At 38.9% G+C, this 19620-nt stretch overlaps 1 non-coding gene across 1 annotated transcript; it reads left to right on the forward strand.

The window, feature by feature from the left end:
* Nucleotides 1–13567: 13567 nt before the first annotated feature.
* On the forward strand, nt 13568–13692 carry LOC114684049. The gene has a single exon (XR_003733229.1). It is a non-coding gene; the product is annotated as a small nucleolar RNA SNORA8 (small nucleolar RNA).
* The last annotated feature ends 5928 nt before the right edge of the window (nt 13693–19620 follow it).

A 19620-nucleotide genomic window follows, 5' to 3' on the forward strand; every position in this document is an offset into this window, starting at 1 on the left:
CACTCTTGGGCACTGTGAAGGATTCTAATGTACATTATCACCAACTCCCCTCTCTATCAACTCCGTAAAAGATTATCATTTCAGTTTGTAGATTATAAACTCAAGTGTTGAAGTTACTGAGTCCCAGTGGAGTGGGTAGACTCTAAATGGAGATAAATCTTATTCCAAACACTATCTTTCTGGGTTAATTATGTGTCAGAGTTGTCAAGTTCACATGCAGTAGGGTTACCAACTAAATAAAGGAAGTAAGTGGAATCATGTGGGTGCTTAGCGAGATGTGCTTAGCTAGCATACAAAAGATATCTTCAGAGAAAGTAGGGGGAAATTGAGAAGCAGAATTTGATGCTAGCTGGTGGGAATATCAAAGGGGGATTGGAGTGGACTAGAAAGTTAAAAGAGAATTTGCAGACTCTAAAGGTTATGCCAGGGAAGATTAGGGGTTAGATTCTAAAGGAACACCAGGGAAATGATAGGTATGTATACAATAAAGTGAGGGGAAAGATTTAAAGGAAAAACATCAAATTAAAATTTGGATTTGTTGGCAAAGTATTGGTATGTAGCTCAGCAGTTTATGTGGTTTTAGTTTGTTGTTTATTTGCTTGTTTGTATATTTTAGTCAGGGTCTCATGTAGCCTAGCTTAGCCTTAAACTCACTGTGTAGATGAGGATAGCCTTGAAGTTATGATCATCTTTCCTTCACCTTCCCAAGTGTTGTGCTTACTAGGGTACTCATTACCACACCTGGCTTATAGCAGTGTTGGGAAGTGAACCCAGAACTTCCTCTGTGGGCATACTGAGCAAGCTCTTTATACCACCAATCCCCTTTTGAGCCAGTCACACTGTGAGGCCCCAGCTTACTCCTGTGCCTTATCCCTGAGTCCCAGTGCTAGGATTCCTGACATTCCTGACTATCCCTATTGGGTTGAATCCCCAAAACCAGGAAAGAAAAAAGAAACATGTTTAACAGTAGTATTTGTAGTTGGAAATATTGTGTATCAACCAGTACTATTTCTGAGTTGGGGATAGGTCTGAATTTGTTACTAGCATTAACTGATTGATGTTGTTTTCATATGTATCTGGAAGAGTTAGCATAATTCTACCACATCTATGAAGATTATTCTTTAGCTCCTCAAAACTGCCTTGGGGAAATAGATGTTCTTCTCTCTCTCTCTCTCTCTCTCTCTCTCTCTCTCTCTCTCTCTCTCTCTCTCTCTCTCTCTGTCTCTCTCAAATGAAAGAAAATTAGAAAATTGGTAGATGAAGCCAGTCAAGGTCACAGTGTAGGACAGGGCTTGACTATAGGATTTCTGACTCATATGTGGTTATTCTTCTGTCTCCCTATAGATAACAATTAAAGGAATAAATATGAGTGACCATTTAGGGGAGCCAAGATAGAACAGTGCTATATACAGTCTACATAGTGAACTCCAGGACAGCTAGGGCTACATAGAGACCCTGTCTCAAAAAACAAAACCCAGGAGTAATGGCATACACTTAATACCAATCCTTGGTAGAGTCAGGAGGATCAGAATTGAGATTGAGGTTATCCCGAGTTACAAGAGACTCTATCTAAAAACAGACAAACTTTTTTGTTTTGTTTTTTAGACAATATTTCTCTGTGTAGCCCTGGCTATCCTGGAATTTGGTCTGTAGACCAGGCTGTCCTTGAACTCAAAGATTCGCCTGCCTCTGTCTCCCAAATGCTAGGATCAGAGGTGTGTGCCACCATCACCCGGCCCAGACAAACAATTCTTAGTCTGTATATTTTTAGTACACGCTGCAGATTATCTTCTTAAGAGTTCCACCAACATATTCCTGTCAGAAATGTGCCATTAGAAGCGGGTATGGTGAGTGGTACATACCACTGAGACAGGAGGATCTTTCAAGTCAGCCTCTGCTACCTAGGAAGTTTCAGGCTCCCTGGGCTACATCAAACTTTTTTTTTTTTCTCCAAGACAGTGTTTCTCTGTGTAGCTTTGCGCCTTTCCTGGGACTAACTTGGTAGCCCAGGCTGGCCTTGAACTCACAGAGATCCACCTCCCTCTGCCTCCTGAGTGCTGGGATTAAAGGCGTGCACCACCACCGCCCGGCTTTTTTTTTTTTTTTTTTTTGTCTCAGGACAGAAAGGGAAGAGAAGGGGAGGGGAAAGAGAAGGTTAGGAAGGAAAAAGGAAGAGGAAAAGAGCCATTGGGTAAACTGTTACCTTTTCAACATTTAATAAGTTATTCCCATCATTAGTGGTATTCTGAATGCTAAAAATGGTGTCTTGTGGTTGTCTTAGTTCTCATTTCTTAGTATGCACATCCAGAGTTTATTTTCCTTATGCCATTTTTCTTACTATTTTTCTTTTGAGATATGGTTTGGCCATACAGTTCAGGACATCACCATACTCCAGGATATTTAGGCTCCTGAGTGCTCGGGTCATACAGGTGCTACATCATCATAATGTTAACAGATTTTTCTTTGGTCCACCAGTTCACAAATAATGACAGAGACTTATTAATTATGAAAGCTCAGCCTTAGCTTAGGTTTGTCCCACTACCTCTTATAACTTAAGTTAACCCATTTATTTTAATCTATTTTCTGTTGCATGGATCGGTTACCTCTGATCTGTCATATGTCTGACTTTTTAGAGTTCCCTTGGTCTCTGTCGAGAGTACTAGATTCATCTATTTCCTCTCTCTCTTCCTAGAAGTCCCACCTATACCTCCTTCCTAGCTATTGGGCATTCAGCTTTTTTTTTTTCTGTCTTAAAAGTACTTTTTTGTTTTGTTTTAATAGTTTTTAAATTTTTAAATTACCTTACAAAGTTGCCAGTTTTCTTGTGGCATTAAAAAATATATATTTAGCTTTAGTTGACCCCCACCCCCTGCTACCAGCCCCCTCCTCTCCCATCTCCCTGGGGGACTCCCCCATTAAACCCTTCCACCCCTGGTATTCCCATTTCCACTTTCACATCCCATATGGTATATCACACCCCAAAGCCTTTATTGCCCTCCCTTGGTCTCCCTTCTGGTTTCCTGGCCCCATACACTATCTCCCCGCCATAAATAAATATAAGTAACATTTAGAAGCCGCACTCTGCCTCTGAGAGAGATCATTCAGCCTTTGTCTTTCTGAGCCTGGATCACCTCAATATAATCCTTTCCACTTCTATCCATTTCCCTGTAAATTTCACAATGTCTTTTTTGTTGTTTTATTTTTTTGAGACACGGTCTGTATGTAGCTCTGGCTGTCCTGGAACTTTTAAGTAAGCCCAGCTAGAAACCACTGAACACAGTCAACCTCTGTGGAAAGAAGGGAGAGGTCTTAATGCAAATGAAAGGTGGTTCGGATTAGCAGAGGACAGTGCTGGCTGCAACAGCTTTTAGGTTTTATAGGGTTATTTGAGTGGGCAGCTCAGATGCTGAAATGGACTCTGGGCATTCAGCTTTTTGGTTTTTGTTTTTTTTTTTTGAATACTCTTTTTTTTTTTAATAAAGATTTATTTATTATGTACAGTGTTCCGTCTGCACAAACAGAAGAGGGCAGCAGATTTTATTATGGATGGTTGTGAGCCACCATGTGGTTGCTGGGAATTGAACTCAGGACCTCTGGAAGAGCAGCCAGTGCTCTTAACCTCTGAGCCATCTCTCCAGCCCAATTGTGAATAATCTTTATGAAATTTAAATTAGATCCTATTACCTGTTCTCTCTTTTGTAAATTGGCACTTGACAGGCTTTTTTTTTTTTCATTTTTATTTATGTATTTATTTTTCTGTTATCAGCTTGGTACAGTATAAATTCTTATATTTTTGGTTGTGAGCCTAGCCTTTAACGGCTGAGCCATCTCTCCAGCCCACAGTATAAATTCTTATCCTAATAGTGAAATGTTTCACTGAGGCTTGCCCAGTGATTGAGTAAACCCAAAACTTACTATAAGCCAGTCATCCTAGGGTCCCTCCTGCTATGTAGCCTCCCTGGTTGTGTGTTGCAGTCTGATTGTTCTTTGCTTTATATCTCGTATCCACTTATGAGTGAGTACATACCATGTTTGTCCTTCTGGGTTTGGGTTACCTCACTCAGGATGATATTTTCTAGTTCCATCCATTTGCCTGCAAATTTCATGCTGTCGTTTTTTTTCTGCTGGGTAGTACTCCATTGTGTATATATGCCACATTTTCTTAATCCATTCTTCAATTGACAGGCATCTAGATTGTTTCTAGGTTCTGGCTATTACGAATAGTGCTGCTGTGAACATAGTTGAGCATGTATCTTTGTGGTATGATTGAGCAATCCTTGGGTATAAGCATTCAGCTTTTTAATACACCAATCATAGCAATACATTTTCACACAGTGTACAAATATCCCACAACATAATACTACCATTTGAAAAAAATTCATCTTTTCTCCTCCAATTGAAATTCTGTTTTTGTGTATTTTTTTATACTAGTAAGCATGACTGACATGTTTTGATATTTCTCTACAGTATTGTATCAATAAAATATGTACTGTTTTGTCTTATTGAACAGAAACTAATTACAATACTTAGGCAGGTGGTCAAAAAATAATAGGAATGGGTAGGTGAGGCAATGAAGAGATGGCTTGGCAGTAAGAACACTTGTGTTATCCAGAGGACCCAGGTTTGATTCTTAGCATCCACAAGGAGGTTCATAGCCATCTGTGATTCCATTTCCAGGGGATCCAACAGAGCTGCCTTCTGCAGGCACTAGGCATGCATATGATGCATTCACATACATGCAAGCAAAACACCTATACACATAAAATAAAAATAAATAAGTCTTAAAAAAATTATGAGTAGGTATCGTGGTGCATACTTGAACTCCCAGAGCTCGGGCCAAGGCAAGAGTACTGAGAGTCTAGAGCCTCAGATAGAAAGTAGTAGGCAAGTAATTGTGTAATTCCTGTACATGTACAAAATTTTCCAGTTATAATTTTCTCAGCAATTCATTCTAACAAGTATTTATAGACATTTAGACACTGTAGTAGATTAAAACACATAGGAGCCTATGTGTTAGGTGAACACTACCCCATTTAGATAAGGTCTTGGCACTGCAGATTTGGGTGTATAGATTTGTGTATCCATGGGATCAGTTCTTCAAGAATAAAGAATAAAAATGACTGTAATACTAAAATACTGTGTTGTGTATAAAGCCACAGTTAGTTTTTATCCTAATACTGAAAATTAAATGCAACAAACAAGTTTAGATCATATAAGCAAATCATGGAGTTTAAAATATTTTACACAAGGGGAAATGTATATAATGACCAGTCCCAAAGTTATGTTGCTAAGAAGACTGACTCTTAGTTCTTTTGTTTGTTTATTGATTTGTGTGTGTTGGGCTGTTGTGTGGATGTTAGAGGAAAGAGACAGTACTTTCTCTCTTACCATGTGGGTCGGTGCTGAGCTCTTGATAAGTGTGGCTACAGATGTCTTTCTGAGCCATTTTACTTGCCTAGAATTGTTTAAGCAATTAGTTGTGTAAGCTTAATGTGGTGGTATTGTGTTCCCCAAAATATTGTGTACCTTAATAAACTTATCTGGGGTCAGAGAACAGAAAAGCCACTAGTTAGGCAGTGATAGCATTCCAGAGGCAGAAATCCATCTGGGATCTCTGTGAGTTCAAGGCTACATTGGAAACAGCCAGGCATGGTGACTGACGCCTTTAATCCCAGGAAGCAAGCCTTTAATCCTAGGGAGTGATGGTAGAAAGCAGAAAGGTATATAAGGCTTGAGGACCAGAAACTAGAGGCATTTGGCTGGTTAAGCATTTTGACTGGTTAAGCATTCAGGCTTTTGAGCAGTAATTCAGCTGAGACCCATTCCAGATGAGGACTCAGAGGCCTCCAGTCTGAGGAGACAAAACCAGCTGAGGATCCGGCGAGGTGAGATAGCTGTGGCTTGTTCTGTCTCTCTGATCTACCAGCATGGACCCCAATAACTCGCCTCAGGTTTGATTTTATTAATAAGAACTTTTAAGATTCCTGCTACATCTGGCGCCCAACGTTCGTGTTACGAATTCATGAAAAAGCTGTTTGCCTGTGGCCTTGTGAGCCCCAGCTCAGACCCACGTTACACTCAGCCGGTTGTGGTGGCACACGCCAGTAGGATTTGCTGAAGGAGGCAGAGGCAGTAGGATTCCGAGTTTGACGACGGCCTAGGAGGCTTGGGAGAAGCTTCGGCCCAGACTGAGCCACAAACAGTGGTGGGACCATGGAAGCAGTGGCTACTGCTCCACGTTGCCAGCTCCTTCTCATCATGTTGGTGACTTCGGTGAGGCTGTTACCTGGGATGAAGGGTTTACTGCTGCTGGTTCAGAGAAGAATTGCCAGGGCCATCATATTACAAGAAAGCATCGGCAAAGGTCAGTTTGGAAAATTTTGGCAAGACAAATGGTGGGGAAAAATTGCTGTGAAGATTTTCTGTTCTAGGGAAGAATGTTCATGGTTCCGAGAGACAGACATTTATCAGACTGTGATTGCTCCAAACCACAGAGGAGACACACACACACACACACACACACACACACACACACACACACACACACACACACACACACACAAAGTCTGCATGGAACCATGACCACACCTAACAGCAACTTTGAAATCTTCAAAAGGACTATGGTAAAGCCATTAAGCTGATTAACACCACGGAAAGATCTACTTAGGACTACAAACTGCTTAGGACAATTTTGAGATGGCTAGCTGAGATGATCCAACCTGACAGACTACTTGAACAAGGACTTGAAACAAGCCCTGAACTTTCCTTTTATGCAGAGACTGGACAAATGATACAGGACTTGACAATTAACCCAAAAATTTTCTTTTCAAGATTCCCTAAAGATATCTTCACCGCTAGAAAGCAAAAAGAAAAAGAGAATAAGATATGAGATAGATCATTGAATCTACACTGAAGAAAAAGGGGAAGATATAAAAATGACAAAAGGTAGACTACTGAATGTATTATGAAAAGAAAAAAGAGAATATGGATATGATAAAATAAAAAGGGAGATTATGGAATCTACTTTTAAAAAGGAACTACTAGTTTTAAATAAGATAAGTAATGAAAATTTTTTGGTCTGAGTTTATCAGATGTTACTGGACTGGACATTGTTAATATATATAATGGAGTTTTTATCTGAATCTGTCAAATGTTAATGGACTAGACATCATTAATGTAATTTTTGTCTGTATATATTGTATATACTTATTAGGTAGTTTTTCTTGTATTAGTTATAAGCTTTCTTTAATTTTAGACAAAAAGAGAGGAGATGTGGTGGTATTTTGTTCCCCAAAATATTGTGTACCTTAATAAACTTATCTGGGGTCAGAGAACAGAAAAGCCACTAGTTAGGCAGTGATAGCATTCCAGAGGCAGAAATCCATCTGGGATCTCTGTGAGTTCAAGGCTACATTGGAAACAGCCAGGTATGGTGACTCACGCCTTTAATCCCAGGAAGCAAGCCTTAAATCCTAGGGAGTGATGGTAGAAAGCAGAAAGGTATATAAGGCTTGAGGACCAGAAACTAGAGGCATTTGGCTGGTTAAGCATTTGGCTGGTTAAGCATGTGACTGATTAAGCACATAACTGGCCTCGGGTTTGATTTTATTAATAAGTACTTTTAAGATTCCTGCTACAGCTTAAGTTTTAGTAGTGTGCTTAGTGAGGGTCAACTTAGTTTCTAGTTGGAACTTGAGTTTTATATATACAGGGTTTTGTTGTTTATAGAAGAAAAAGTTTACGGTGGGCTCACAGTCTGAGAAGGTGAGTCTATGACCATCGTGACAGGAAGCATGGCAGCTGGCAGGTAAACATGGCATTGGAGTTTACATTCTGGTCCATAAGCAGGAGGCAGACAGTTGCCATTTTTAATTTTTTTTTTTTAATCATGCTTCTTTGTATGGATTCTTTATTCTTGTCTGTTCTTTTTTAGGGTAGCCTTTTCATACTTCCCTTCTTGATATTTAGTCATCTTATATGGTGAGATTTTAAAAGATAATTTGTTGAATGACTACATAAGGACTGGGCTTTGTGCATAGTCTGACTACATAGTAGTTTTTAGAACATTGGATAAGTGATCTCATATACTTCTTGACTTTTGCAAAAAGCCATAGATTTGGAAAAACTGGGTAGCTTACTAAACCAGGACTGTAATTATATATGTGCTGGGTTACTTGGTTCTTGTGTGTGTGTGTGTGTGTGTGTGTGTGTGTGTGTGTGTGTGTGTTTGTGTGTGTGTGTGTGTTTTAATGTGTAAGGGTATTTTGCCTGCTTGTATGTCTGTGCACCAGCCATTTGAGTGTCTGGTCCCCTTGGAGGCCAGAAGAATCCCCAGGAACTGGGATTAAAGACAGTTAAGAGCCTCAGTGTGGGTGCTGGCAATCAAACACAGGTCTTCAACAAGAGCAGCCAGTGCTCTAAACTGCTGAACCATCTCTCCAGTGATAATTTTTTTTTTTAAAGATTTATTTATTATGTATAGTGTTCTGCTTGCATGTGTCCCTGTAGGCCAGAAGAGGGCACCAGATCTCATTATAGGTGGTTGTGAGCCACCACGTGGTTGCTGGGAATTGAACTCGGGACCTCTGGAAGAGCAGTCAGTGCTCTTAACCTCTGAGCCATCTCTCCAGCCCTCCAGTGATACTTAAAAAGGAATGTTTTTGTCTTACTTTGAAATTAGTGTCTGGCTTGCTTGGAATTGTGTGGTTCTGGCTGGCCTGGAACAGACTTCTAGCTGTCCTCCTGCACCTGCTTCTTGGGTACTGAGATTAGAGACATATGCCACCATGTCCACTTTAAACAGACTCACAAAAAAAAGACAATTTAACTTTGGATCATCTTATTTTGACAAATAATATTCTGTGAATGCTCTTTGAGCCATTTGGGTTTTTTATTTCATAGTTGGGATACTTAGTCCTCACATCATTTATGCCTCAAAAATCATTGACTGTCTATTGTGTATGTTGGATATTACTGTAGTATTTAAAGAACAGTATTAACCAAGTATGGTAGCTATCATCTGTTATCCTACCACTTGCAAGGTAGAGGCAAGGAGGATTATAAGTTCGAGGCTGGCCTGTGTTTCAAGGTAAGACCTTATTTCAAACAAACAAACAAACAAAGTTTACCAAACAAATTTTCTACTATCATTTACTATACAATTTGGGCAATGTAAGGTACTTGGCAGCAGTAAAAAAGGTATAGCAGACCATTTATGCTGGGATACAGATGGGACTGTTAGAATCTGAAGTTTGGACTGTAAGTGGTTATGAAACAGACTATTGACTGCAAAGACTGCCAGGATGTTGGTGAGTTGACTATAAAACAGAAGCATAGACTGACATGAGTAAAGGCTCGAGGAACCAGGGCTTATTCGTCTCCCATCAGTAGGGAGCCATGCGGGTACTGGTGGAATGTCCATCTAAAGATATGTATTTGAGTAGATTTAATGACGCTGGTTTTGGTTTGGAGTAGTATGGCATTAAAACAGGACTCAAGCATGTTCTGTTGGTGGTTTCCTGCTATTAGTATTGTCAGGTTCAGGTATACAATAGTAAGTGAAGACTAGATGAGAATAGAATGGAACTCAGCAGGTGCTTTGGGGTGAGTATTTTAGACCACTCTTTTTTTTTTTTTGCCTCTATAAAACATTTTTGGTAGTTACTGTGAAGGTGGTTTTGTACAAAATATCTTTTACTGAAACTTTACTTCTTTTCTGTAATATCTATATGAAGTGGCCATTATTAGCATCCTCATTTATATATATATATATATATATATAAATTTATATATATATATATAAAGATTTATCTATTACATATAGTGTTCTGTCCGCACACCAAAAGAGGGCACCAGATCTCATAGATGGTTGTGAGCCACCATGTGGTTGCAGGGAATTGAACTCAGGACCTCTGGAAGAGCAGCCAATGCTCTTAACCTCTGAGCCATCTCTCCAGCCCCCCATTTATATATTGAGAGTTAGAAATTTATTTTTTTTAAAAAAATAGAAATTTAACAGATATGTATTGTCAGTGTAAATTTCTATCCTGCGAGCCGCTCCCAAATAACCGACACAGACTTTATGAATTATAAATGCTCGACCAATAACTCAAGCTTGTTCCTAGCTAACTCTTACATTTTACATTAATTTATATTTCTTACCTGTGTTTTGCCATGTGGCTTGGTACCTTTTCTCAGTACAGCATGTCCATCTTGCTTCTCTCAGTGTCTGTTCAAGACTCCTGACTCCGCCCTTTTTCTTCCCATCATTCTCAGTTTTACTCTCCTGCTTAATTTTATGCTGTTCAGCTATTGGCCAATCAGCTTCTTTATTAAACCAATCACAGTGATATATATATATTTACACACAGTGATATATATATATTTACACAGTGTAGAGGAATGTCCACACATTTACCCTTTTTTCTGTTTTTTTTTTTGGGGGGGGGGTTCTTTGGGGGTTGGGGTTTGAGACAGAATTTCTCAGTGTAGTTTTGGTGCCTGTCCTGGATCTTGCTCTGTAGACCAGGCTGGCCTCAAACTCACAAATCTGCCTGGCTCTGCCTTCCGAGTGCTGGGATTAAAGGTGTGTGCCACTATCACCTGGCCGCATTTCCCCCTTTTTCAAATCTTCATAGTGAACAAAAGGACTATTCCACAACAGTGTATTGATAAGGACATTTTCTCTCTTCCCAGACCCTCTTAAAAAGGTATTTACTTCAGGGACCTGCTGGAGAGGAAACATTTCAGTGATTTTTATAACTTTGAGTTAGATTGTACAACATTGATCTTTGTAAGATTTTAATAAGACAGTATTAAGCACAACAAGTAAATTTTTTTTTTTTTTTTTTTTTTAATGGTGGTGTTAAGGATTGAAGTAAGGGCCTTGTGCATGCTGGGCAAGTATTCTTCTAATAAGCTTCATTTTTCACCTACTAAATGGATGGTAGTTAAAGACAACAAACTTCTGTCTTGCTTACACAGAATATTGTATTTCCCATATTGTGCCTTGTCTAAACTGTGGGGCAGGGGGATTGAAGTAAAACCTTTCCATTACCAGACACAACTGTGGTTTTCTGAAGCTATGTCATGGCCACCTAAAGCATAGCATCTGGGGTTGAAATAGCAGGTGAGATAGAGACAGCTTGTCTGTTTGGTGCTGGAGTGTGAACTCAAGGCCTTGAACATGTTAGGTAAACTACCTACCATTGCACTACACATCCAGCCCAGAAATAGTTTTTAAAAGACTTGGTGGTGTGAGCACCAAGGCAGAGAGAAGGGGTCTGTGAATATGGCAGCTTTAGGAAGAGATTGTATGATAGAAGAGAATGTCTGTGACAGAAGCTGAGTAATCCTGATCTGACTGTGACAGAAGACTTATACACCTAGTCCCCTCAGAGTGTTACTGCCACAGAGCTGGCCTCCTCCACATTTTTTTTTTTGTAAACCAAAGATGATACACCACTTCAATCATAGTCAGAGTTTTGTCTGCTTCCCTACAGCTGGCTTGAGGACACACATATTTTACCTTATAGACTCTTGAGTAGGTAGGTACCAACCAGTCAAAATTATTCTCATATTCATTCTCTCTCTCTCTCTCTCTCTCTCTCTCTCTCTCTCTCTCTCTCTCTCTCGCTCTCGCTCTCGCTCTCGCTCTCGCTCTCGCTCTCGCTCTCGCTCTCGCTCTCGCTCTCTCTCTCGTGTGTATGTGTGTGTGTAAACTAGAAGACTGGGTATTATCTGAGAATAAGAGCATCTTGAATACCTCTTAGGTTGGCTGGGTGTTGATGCACAGTGGAAATTTGATTTGTATATTTCTGTACATATATGCTTATAGGAGGCTGGTATTTTTATTTCAATTACTACTGTTTGTTTTTATAAAGTGTTTTTATTTTTCAAACATTGCCTTGGATACAGGGTGGTGACAGCCCCTTTCTATTAGACATTACTAGGTATTTGTATTTCTGCTTATGTTCATGAATTGGCTACAGATGATTTGCTAAGAACTGATACATGATTTAAGAACATGTTGATTCTCCTTGAGATCTTCCAGGAAAGAAAACTTGTGAGTTCAATTTTAAAGGATTGAAAGATGTTTATTTTGAGACAGGGTCTTCCTGTGTAGTTCTAGCTAGCCTGGAACTCACTGTCTTACTACTTAGACCAAGCTGTCCTCCAATTCATGGCAATCTACCTGCCTCTGCTGTAACTAAAGGCATGTATCACCATGCCTGGCTTTCAGAGTGTTCTGTACATTAGCATGAGTAAAGATGGCCAGTAAGTGTGGGGAAGAATTAGTTTTTTTTTTCTATTACAAACAACAGGGGGTATCATGTAGCACATATTTAATATATACACCTAAAGAACAGACACTGTGCTGGTTCATGTAGACCCAGTTCATTCCAGTGGGCTTTTAGTAGATGCGTTTGCTTTTGAGAAATCATTCCTTTAGTTATATGAAAAAACAAGTAAACAGGCCAATTTATTGATGAAAACTTCTACTGATATCATTTTTTGTCCTGTAGGTAAGGGTAGGAACCTGGAACTTTTTGTAAGCTTTGCTTTTATGTCACAATTATTATTATTATTATTATTATTATTATTGCTTTTTTTAAAAAAAAATTAAACACAAATGAGAAACAAAAACCTGGCTATAGACTGTGCCTCAGTAGCTTCTTTCAGTTTCCACCTTGTTTTAGCTAGACTTTATCTTCTTTTTTGGCACTACAAGGAATATATTACCTGATTTTGAGAAGAGGGCTGGAACTCAAAATACTTTCCTCATTGTCCAGCTTGGCAATGGCAGAAGAGGGATTTGAACCAAATATGTTAACCTTGTTCCTTACCAGTCAGTTGTTTTTATGTCTTTTGGGGGACAAATTATAACCAGGGAGGTAGCAGGCATAGTGGTACATTTCTGTAATTACAGCTTTTCTCGGGCTGAGGCAGGGAGAGATCACAAGTTCAAGATCAGATCCTATCTCAAAATAAACAACAAAAAAAATGTAAACCAGGAAGAAATATTTCTGTAGAAGCGGACTGTACTGTTTTATAAGACCATTGCTAATCCAGTACGTAGAGGTACATGTCATATTTGCATTATTTTCTCTCTAAACACTCCCTCAACATTTCTCTACACATCTGTGATTATGTTATTTATTGGGGGATGGCAGGAGACTTACAGCAGTTCTCTTGCTTCAGTCTACCCAGTGATGAGATTGTAGGCATGAGTCATCACACCTGTCTGTGTTTATGTTATGTGTATTGTTCTTTTACAGCATTATTAGCCTTACTAAAAACTATTCCCGTGTTTTTCTACAATATTTACACTGGAAGAATGAATAACTGCTCATTTATTATTAATGATAATGGTAAAGTATCTTTTATATACTTAAACACATTGGAAAATTGTTTCCTTTTGCAGGGAGGGATTGAGAACAGGGTCTTTGTGTATCCCTAGATGTCCTAGAACTCACTATGTAGGCCAGATTGGCCTTGAACTTGAAGAGAATTTGCTGAGATTAAAGGCAAGCACCCCCATGCCTGGCCATAATTTTCTTAGCATGGGTCCGCATGGGTAGCAACGCTCATTCTGGTGCGTTCAAAGGACAGTATAATAGAAATTCAATATCTGGCATTGTAGGTTTTCTTGGCTTTGTGCTTGTTAATCCTGGTATTTCTATTGATGCAGTTTAAAAAATACTAGAAATAGTATTATTACTGGGTTAAGGAAAATCTGAATTTATAAGATCTTTGTTTACCCTTACAAATACTAATTGCTTTCTAAAGGTTTTAATTACTTATAATATTGATCCCTTCATTGTAAATGTTGAATATGATTAAAATTATTTTCTCCTTTTATGTTTTATTGTGGAAATTTGAAAATGCACAAAGTTAGTATACTTAGTGAACCTTCTGTATCTTTTTCACTTGTTGGGGAGTACCATTCAACATTAAATATATCTACATTTCAACAAAATTCATTTCTGCTAACCTTTCTTGTTTCTTTTTTTCATCATTTGTTTTCATTAGGCAATATTTTAAGTCAAGTATCATTTTACATATTAGTTTTTGAGAGCTTATTTTGTCCTAACTACTGTGCCTGCCATTATCAACCAAACAAAAGCGGGTTTATAATTACTATTTTAATTAAATGTGTATTGGGTATGCATGCTGATGCTTATGGACGACAGAGGCAGTTGTTTCCTCAAGAGCTTGAGTTAGGAGCCACCACCCAATGTGGTGCTGGGAACTGAGCTCAGGTCCCCTGGAAGAGCAGCAGTAGGAGCTCTTAACCCCTAAGCATCCTCGCTAGCCTTCAGTCTAACAAAATTTTTAACATTTTTTTGGATGATGGAGGTTTGTGCTGGGAATCAAACAAAAGACTCCATGCACCCTGGGCAAGAATTCCATGGTGACAAACTTCCAACTTGAAATTCTTTAATACCTAGCTCAGACTTGGGTTTTTATATTTATCTAAAAATTGGCTTTTATTAGTTGCTTTGATTGTTTTAGCCTCTCTCCTTACCCCCAAACAGATCTATACATGCATTTATTGTTTTTTAATTTATTTTTACTTATTAAAAGCTTTCTTTTATTTTGGAAACAATTTGTTGAAGAACCTAGGTTGATGTCCTAGGGAATGGTCATCGTTTTGTATTCTGTTGATTGTTTTCTTACAATGATTAGTTTTTAATCTACTCTGCATTTACTGTATGGCTGATAGGTGTGGAATCTTAATTTTGTGGAGTAGGCAAGAAACTAGAACTGTATCCAGTTAAATCATTTGAGATGCTTACTTTAGTATGCCCTGCTTAGAGTGAGTGCCGAGTGGTCTCTGAAAGTCATATCTTTCAACCTTCCTTGCCCATTAGAAGAATCTGTCAGAATTTTCCCTGATTGTTTTAATTAATTCATTTATGTATGTATTGCATTTACATGCCACAGTCCAAGTGTGTAGAAGTGTAAGGACAACTTTGGAGTTGGTTCTCCCCTACCTTTACATAGTTCCAGAGATTGAACCATGTTGATTGTAGATCTGTTACTTTAGTGCGAAATGACTATCCCTGTATTTCATCTGCACCATTGTTGGTGTTTTTCTAGGTAAGTATTCTGGGTGTTATCAGCTAGTGGGTTATCCTGAAGCACAGTTCATGTAAGAAAAGGTAAAAGTTTAATTTTTCTTTCTCTAGGTTTTTTTGTTTTGTTTTTTGAGACAGGGTTTCTCTGTGTAGTTTTGGTCCCTGTCCTGGATCTCGCTCTATAGACCAGGCTGGCCTCAAACTCACAGAGATCCACTTGCCTCTGCCTCCCAAGTGCTGGGATTAAAGGCATGCGCCACCACCGCCCAATTTCTCTAGCTTTTATTATGGGCTCTGAAACTAGTTTACCAAGATTTTTATTTATTTATTTTTATTTATTTTCATTTTTAAATTACATTATTTATTTCGTGTATATGGTCAGAGGACACACAGCTTAATGTCTGTGGGAATCAGAAGACAACTTGTGGGAGTTGATTCTCTCTCCACCATGTTGATCCTGGGATTGATCTTGTGTTGTCGGGTTTGGTGGCAAGTATCTTTATCTGCTTGGCTACCTCACTAGCCCCAGGGTGTTTGTTTGTTTGTTTTTTAAGGTATTGTTAGAAACACACGAGTTTTTATGGATTTGAGGTTACTCAGTTTTTCAATCATTTTTTTAATGATTAAACCGTGCCAATGAAAGCCATTATAATGTTGGTTTCTTTGTCCTTTTAGCATGGCCTTATTAGTTTTTCTTGCCCTATGGTGCATTTAGATGTTCTAAGCATATGTGATTGGTTCATTTTCTGCTTTAGACTTTTAAATTCAGCCCCTTTTAATAGCCCCTTTAGAAACCACCATGTGAATGTTCAGTGAGTTTTCTAGAGTTAGAAAAGGCACTGAAGACTGCCTTTCCTCTGGAGACTAACTACGCTTATGTGGAATAGCTCATAAACTAAGAGAACACTATATGTAATTACAACTTTTACTGTAGCAAAGGATGCAAATTAAAATTAGGCTGTGACTTACAGAGCTGTGGCCTGGCAGCTTCAGAAGTCTGCCTGCACACTTTTCCGAATTACTCAGAAACCTTAACTTTCCCTTCTCTTCTTTTCTGTTTTTTTTTTAAAGCATGCTTTCCCCCTAGCATTTTGACACCAACTCTTGTAAAGCTTGCTACCTTGTTCTGTGGTTGCTTGTCTGCCATGTGACTTACCTCCACACTCACATAGTTTAAATGGAGATTAGGATCTGGAAAGGCTTGAGACTGAGAGTCACTGGCTGTTGTCTCTATCCTGTAGTACCTTCTGGTGTCACAAAGTTGTAGCTGGAAGATTTCCTATGTCCTGCCCAGCCCGCAGTCAGGACAAATCTCTCTCACCTGCAGTCCTGCAGCTGCTTCTAAAATAATCATTCAGAGTCTTAATATTATTTACAAACGGTATAGTATACAGCAGGCTTCTTGCTAGCTAGCTCTTATAGCCTAACACAACCCATAACTATTAATCTATGTATCACCATGTGTTCTGTGGCTTTACCTGCGTCCCATTACCTTACAAACTTGGATGACAATTTGGCATCTCCCTCACCAAAACTTCCTGTCTCTCTCTTGGATTTCCTACCTGGCTATAACCTGACTCACCATAGGCCAGAGCAGCTTCTTTATTTACCAATCATAGCAACACATATTCACACCATACAGAAGGACATCCAACAGCACAATGTCTTCAGTTCCTTTAGAAATATTGGTTACTTGAAGCCTATTCACTGTGAAATTGCAGGAGCCTGAAGATGATTTGGTAGATGTCCAGATCAGAGATCATACCTTTTCAGATAAGATTGCTTCTTCACAGCAGCAGGTACTGTGGGTGCATAAGGCTGTTTTTGCTGCCCTGCTTTTGTTGACACTGTGAGAAATACATCCTGGAAAGGATTATATGCCCTGTTGATACTATCATTTCCAGATTAATCTTCCCCCATCACTCTGTGGTTGAACCAGGACCTTGGGCAAATACCCTACTACTGAGCTACATTTCCAGCCCTGTCTGTGTCCCCCTCCCCCTCTGAAAACATTGTTTGTTTTGGGGCTTTTCTTGTTATTGTTTTTGGGTTTTGTTTTTGTTTTTTTAATAGCATTAGATATTGATCATGGGACCTTATAGTGCTGGGATTGCAAGTACATGAGTGCCAATTTTCCCAGTATTGGCTGCTATTTTTTGATTGAAATTATGTAGCAAACTCACTTTGGTTCAGTCCCTAGGATTTTTATTTGCTGCATTTCTAACTCTAAGCAGGCCAGGTAACTTCTGAATCTTTTTTCATTTGCAAATAGAAACAACAATAATATTGTCTTAAATGTGATAAATGAGGCAGTGTATATAAAGCTATTTAGCATAGAGACAGTGTATATAAAGCTATTTAGCATAGTGATTGTAACAGTCTTGGTGAGAGCAATGATTGCTAATTTTATGTACCACATTCTTGGATGTGTGGATAATTAAAAGCATTTGTGGCCAAAAACATGCACTGACAGTTTTTAGACTACACATATGGGTGGAGCCTTATTATGTGACTTGGTTTCTCTCTGTTGTTCTTGGGCAGGACTTTGTCAGCTGCAGTTTATGGGCATGTAGAGAATGATGAGGGTGCAGATTCAATAGGGAGCTTCTGAGTAAAGCTGCTGGTCTTGGAATTCAGAGCAGTTATCTCTGATCCACCTCCTCAAAGCACTAGTCTTAGAGCTGTAAAACAGTGCATGAAAACATAGACTTCCATATCTGAGTAGATCATGGGTTGCTTCTCAATCTTTTTTTTTTTAAACTTTTTATTAGAGATTTATTTATTTATTATATATATAGTGTTCTGTCTGCATGTGTGCCTGCAGGCCAGAGAAGGGCACCAGATCTCATTACAGATGGTGTGAGCTACCATGTGGTTGCTGGGAATTGAACTCAGGACCTCTGGAAGAGCAGCCTAGCACTCTTAACCTCTGAGCCATCTCTCCAGCCCCGCTTCTCAACATATCTTGAGAAGCTGTTACACTTGAGCTAAATAATAAATGCCTCTCACCTATGTGTATAAAGTATGAGGTAAAGGTGTGTGTGTGTGTGTGTGTGTGTGTGTGTGTGTGTGTGTGTGTGTGTATCTCTGCAGCCTTGCCTAAAATTAAGATGGGATTTTACAAGTACAGTGGAATTTATCTGTTTTGTTCTGGTGATTGAAATTCATAGTAGCTTATCTTGGTCATTGCAGTGTTATACACTGTCTAATATAGCACCTGATGTGTTTAGTAGGGAAACTGTTAATGAGTAACAACTTTATTGGCAGTCAAAGATGGCATGTAAATATAAAGTAGTGAATAAATATTCTTGTAAACAGGATATATTACCTGATGGGTAAAAGCAGCAAGTGTGTAGCATACTATAGTAGCTACAAACTACTTGAATGTTTCAAGTCAGGAATAGTGGTTTGTTCCTGTAATCCCAGCACTTGAAGCTTGAGCCACACTTAGGGCTAGTTTAGACTGCATAGTGAGACCATTTCTCAACATCCAACAAACCAACAAAAATTGAGTGTTTTAGTATAGCAGTTTTACTTCTGAAAAAAAAAAATCTGTCTTTTAGAAATAATCCTAAATACAAGAAGTGAGTATATTTTGTAAAATTAAACCCTGAGGGTTAATAAGTAAATACAATGTAGTCTTGAGGGGGAATGCTTTGTTAGGCATTAGTATTGCTGACTGTGCAGCATTTGTGATAATATGAAAAATGGTTAAATGAAGGGAAGTGGTTCTAATCCATGATGGACTTCATAATGCTACAGAATATTGGTTTTTCGAGACAGGGTTTCTCTGTGTAGCGTTGTGCCTTTCCTGGGTCTCGCTTTGTAGACCAGGCTGGCCTCGAACTCACAAAGATCCGCCTGCCTCTGCCTCCCAAGTGCTGGGATTAAAGGCATGGGCCACCACTGCCCGGCCTCACTACAGAATCTTTTAAATGCTAACAATTACATATTTTCTCTCTTCACAATGTGATAGCCTATAGGAGACCTTGTTCGTTGTTAACTTACAGACCCACATGTTAACTTGCTGACAGCTACTTGCAATTCCTACTTTCTTTTCTTTATTCATCAAAAGAGTTGTTATTATAAGTACATTTTAGTCAGTGTTAATGTGTTAACTTTTCTGTTCCTGTGATGAAATAACATGCCCCAAAACAACTTATAGATGAAAGTGTTAATTTTGGTCTATAGTTCCAGAGGGCCAAGAGTCTATCATGATGGTGAGGCATGGACAAACAGAAGCTGAGATCATATCTTCAAGAGTAACCTCGAAGTGGGGCAAACTTATAAATTCTCAAAGTTATCCATTGACACCTCCTAAAAGTTCTAGAACATCCCCCAAACAGTACCACCAATCAGGGACCAAGTGTTCAAATATGTGAGCCTATGGGACATTTCTCATTTAGACTCCACCACATTCCATTCCCTGGCCCCATATGCTCATGACTGTATCATAATGCAAAATGCCTTTAATCCAACTCCAAATGTCCCCATAGTCTTTCTCAGTCTCAACAATTTACAAGCCCAAAGTCTTGTAAGA

The sequence above is a fragment of the Peromyscus leucopus genome, chromosome 2 (genome assembly GCF_004664715.2).
Source record: "Peromyscus leucopus breed LL Stock chromosome 2, UCI_PerLeu_2.1, whole genome shotgun sequence".
Classification (NCBI taxonomy): Eukaryota; Metazoa; Chordata; class Mammalia; order Rodentia; family Cricetidae; genus Peromyscus; species Peromyscus leucopus.